This window comes from Corvus brachyrhynchos, unplaced genomic scaffold (assembly GCF_000691975.1).
Source record: "Corvus brachyrhynchos isolate BGI_N302 unplaced genomic scaffold, ASM69197v1 scaffold1, whole genome shotgun sequence".
Classification (NCBI taxonomy): domain Eukaryota; kingdom Metazoa; phylum Chordata; class Aves; order Passeriformes; family Corvidae; genus Corvus; species Corvus brachyrhynchos.
The window spans coordinates 8,505,767-8,510,624 of NW_008237222.1; positions in this window are offsets into that span (position 1 = coordinate 8,505,767).

A 4,858-nucleotide genomic window follows, 5' to 3' on the forward strand; every position below is an offset into this window, starting at 1 on the left:
AATTTTAAAGCATGAAATGTTTGATCTGGACTCCCTGAATGCCTCCAGCTTTCTGAGCAGCCTGGAATGTTTGCTCATATATTGAAAGAAGCCCTTGCTGCTGGATTGTTGAGTATCTCAAGAATGGTTGTAAGATATTTCAGTCACAGAAGTGATTGCAGCTTACCAGAGAGCAGCCAGGTGGACACCAGGCAAATCACAAAGCTGCCATAGCTCATAGTGGTGATGCAGCAGCTGCAGCCAGGCTGGCGAGTGCCCAAAGGGCACTCCTGGACCAGCTGCAGCACTTCAGTACACTGAGGCAGAGGTTTTGGGTAAGTGAAAGGATGTCACATACTTAAAACCTCATTTCCAGCAGTCCTGCAGCAACTGTACCTGTCCAAACCCCAAGACATCAGTGCCAGATCAGCCCATCCCACAAAAATATTTTTCCATACATTCAGACTTTTAATAAAAAAGAAGACTAGAAGTTCTTACACCTTTCATGAGCATTGAATTGAAACATATTTTTTTCCTCTTTTCTTGTTTTATAACAATAAAAAAATTAGACTTTCATGTTTTCAGGCAGCACTCCAAACTGACTGATTTAGTGAGTTCTTTCCTTTGCCCCTTGCCTCCTGTGGAACAGGGGCCAGGCTCCCCTGCCACCATGCCACAGATTCACAGGGTGACCCCAGGCAAGTCACTTAACCCCCTCCCAGGATTTTGCCATCTCCGTGCTGGCAGGGGGATTCTGATTCCCTTCAGGAGCCTGAGTGCCTGTCTCCCTGCCCTGCCTGGCTCAGCTGAGGCAGTCCCTGCTCTGCATCTTAGCCCAGGCTTCCCACCCCCAAACCCAAGAGTCTGACCGCACCAGGGCAGTCTCGAATTTCTTCATGAGACAGCTGGAGATGCCTGTAGTGAAAAACATCAATATCAGAAAATCTAAACCAAATCCAATCCTGTTTTCAATGAAAACTGTTTGAAAAAACTACTTATGTGCTATTTGAGTAGTCACAAGCAAGCCTTCCTTTTGCCCCAGCACCATGCCTCACCCACAACGAGACTTAGAGGTTACTTAAGTGGTAATAATCTGCTTAATTCACTGTTCCCAAGGAGTCTTGTCCTCTTTTCAGAAATTGCCAACAAGGTCACCACTTCCGTTAATTGTGACTGTGTTTATTATAAGAGGAGGTGGCTCCAAGTGACTAAGGATGGAAACTCCTCCCAGATCGTTCCTGCTGTCAAACACCAGTGATGAATGTTGCAGAAAGGCAAATGAAAGTGGGCTGTAAAGTGCACCATGTTACAAACTTCATAGACACCCTAATGAAAGATTTTCCCTGCTGTTCGCCTCTGATTCCATTATCAATTTCTTAATCAATTCTGTCTCCTAGCAGTGCAGACCTTCACTCAGTGTTCTGAGGGCAGTGGTTGCTTTGGTAGAGAAAAACAGCTGGACAGATTATCACCTGGACAATTATCAGATCAGATCTCTCTGGTGCTCTGTTTCTGTTGCTGGTCATTCCCAAAAGCATAGTTTGCTCTTGTTCCAAGTTTGGGATGAAAGCCTGATCTCTTGGTTACCTGTTGTGGCTAACCTTGGCCCGTGGCAATTCTAGCATCTCATTTTCAGCTTGGTGAAAGCATCTTTTTATGCTTGACATAGTGCTGAGCAGGGAGAAAGTCTTGGAGATGAGAACGAAACTGAGATGTCATTTGTCTGAAGGTAGGACTGTGCTTGGCTGTTGCAAATATTCTGCCTTGGTTTTGTGCTGTCTGGGGCTGCTTCTAGTAAAGGTAAGTGAAGGTATGGTCTCTCTCTGACCTGCAGTGGACAGAGGATGCTTTCACTCCCTCAAAACAAATTTCAGAGTTCCCAGGATGAGCCAATAGTTCAGCGTGGCTGACACCTCACCTTCCTTTATTACCAAACTGATATCCTTGATCACAGACAGCTGCAATTAGTCCCCAGAGCACTGATAGTACATGACGAACACTGTGGCTTTTGCCTTCCTAAAGGATGACACTCTGCCTCTGTAATTGCTCTCGAGACTTTCCAGCTCTGAAGCCTTTGTCGGCTAACCTTGGATATACAAGCTGTCTAGGAAAGTTATTGATTCCTCTTGTCTCCACCTCCTCCCTGCCCAGTTAGACTGATTTATAGGAATTTTGGTAGGAACCACAAAAATCCTGGCGGAGTTCATTAATCTGTGAATCTTTTAAAGACTTCCCTCCTTGCAGAGACCATCTGTTTGCCTGAGTGCTATTTTTTCAGCTGCCAAATCAGGTTTGCAAGACTCTCACCTTCTCCTCAAACCCACCACATGATACTGTAATATTTACATTCAGGGCTTGACACTTTTTCCTACCAGATCTCTGCAGAGCAAATGCAGCTTTGCTCATCTGTGCAAGACTCAAATCCAGTAAAATAAACAGCAATAATCTTAAAACCGAAAGCAGCAAGATCAGACTGAATCATATAATTTCTCTTGGCTTTTTATATTCACTGGTGTTTCAGTAACACCTGAAACCTCTGCAGAGGGAACTGCCAATAACTGTAGTCACAGCATGAAAATCTACTATGTATTGGTGGGAAAAGAGCTTTGGCCTATGTCCCCTGTGCTGGGTGACTCATGCAGAGCTGGCCAGCAAAGAACCACCCATGTTTGTCAGCAGATGCCAAAAGCTGGGCTCATGCTGTCATGCTCACCTTTTCTTCATCCTTGTGCAAATGCATCTCACTTGAGTGCCATGGCACGCTCATTTTGGCTCAGTGCGTCATAAGACACTGTCAACAACAACTGTGGCAGCTCAGAAACCAGTTTTGTCTTTCAAATGTAGTTTTTTTGTTTCTTCACATCATTGCAGTGGCCTTTCATAGCTCCCCCCCAGAGAATGCAATCTTTTATAAATTAGATGGGATGAAAATGCCACTGAGATTCAGACTATCAATTAATTTCTTCTTTAAGATAAATCATCTTCTGAATCTTTGATCTTATAATTTTATTTACTGTATATTTGCACTTTTGCATGAAATGTTCTCTCTGTGAGCCAGCAACTATCACTGGTAAAGTTCATATTTCTTGGAGATAGCTTCTTCTCCATTTTCTTCCCTATTTCTTCCCCATTTTCTTTTTGAATGTGCAAAATTATTTTCCCTGCTGCTGGATTGGTGTCACCTGACATAGTTAATCTTCTAATCTTCTCTCTGGGCTGACATCAGAGGAGATGATGGAGACATTTCCTTTCTTGAATACAAAGCTCAGATTCAATTCTTACTAGTGAAAACCTTGCTAATAACATAAAAAAAAATAGAGATAAATGCAAAATGATGACATACCTAGTTATTTTGTGGGGCTGCTATTACTTTTGTATTTGTTGCTTCCTAGATGGCTGTTCTAGCTGTCAGTTGTGTCTTGCCTATTTTTACTCACTCTTCCTTCTCTGGATGAGCCCACAGGAGATCTTGTCAGAACATCAGCTCCTCTTGAAGTTGCATTATTACGCTCCCCATCCATCAAGTTGAAATGTGAAGAGAATGTGTCAGAAAACACTAATGAAATAAAATTCCAATTATTGGGACTTCAGGCTCTGCTTCTCACTGAGCCTGGTTGCTTTTCCTTCTGCTGATTGCTGTACAGAGGTTCAGGCCCATCTGACCAGCAGCTCATTTCTCTGCTGCAGGTGCTCGTGACACAGCATCCCACTGGCCCTGGATTTGGCCCGCTGATCCCATGGGTACATCTGGGACCTCACCATGGCCCCATCAGCAACTCAGGAGATGTGGGGCTGACAGTGGGACTGGTGGTGGCCAGCCAGCATGCTCCCCTCTTGCTTCTCTGCACTTTAACTGGGTGCAATTCAAAAGCTGTGGTTAATTTTACCCCTTGCATTAGAAGAAAGGTGCATTCTATCCCCACAACTACAGGGCCTTTCAAGGGGAAAAAACATGTCTTAGCTAACAAATTCCTAACATTTTGGGCTCTTCAGCACTCTGAGAGAAGGTCATCCACATCCTGATGCCAAGCTGCTTATATCAGCCTGCAGTTTCTCTTCTAGCCCTGTCCTTCCCCTCCCCCTCCCCAGGCTGTGAATCCTCCATACCCAACAGTCAGAAATCTCTTCACACGGCAGGAGAAAACCCAAGGGAATTTGCATAAATTAGAAGGGAGAAGCACATTTCAGCCATTCTCTCTTTAAACTGCGTGGAAATCACACTGATGGGAGATAAAAATGCCTGCTGAAGCGGGCAGTAAGGCGCTTGCTTCAATCTCATGGAAAATTGCAGATTTAATAATCAGATCTGACTTGGTTAGCTAAAGAAATAATTCTCATTTCTCATGATTTCCCTCTGTCAGGAGAGAGAAAAGCAGAGGGAAGCAGAGCAACTCGCCCATGCCCCTACAGTGGTGCTGGGCTTAGCAAAGCCCTCCCACCAGTAATGTCAGCAGGCAGCCAGAGTCTGGCAGGGCCTGAGATCCCACAGTGGGAAGCACAGCTCCCTGCATTTCCTATGAGGTTTGGATGAGGCTGGCTGCATCCGTGGCTGAGCGAGAGGCAAGTCAGCAACAGCAAAAGCCCTGGTCCAGCTGGGAGCTTTCAGGTGGATCAGGCTCTTCTCACAGTCAGATGGCTGAGTCGGTCAGGTGGTGGGGAAAAATTATGACCTCCCCATGGCATTTAAAATCTTAAAGCCCAGATTTTCCAGGATATTTAGGTACTTAGATGAGGCACGGATCAGATGGGATGTGTAGATGAGAAATAAAGTTCCATGACATGTCTTACTTGTGTAGGTGACAGTATTTGGGCACTAAGGTGACTGTGTACTTGTGCCATGGTAGGTGCCCCGCACCCAGGTTTCCCCAAGTACGCCCCA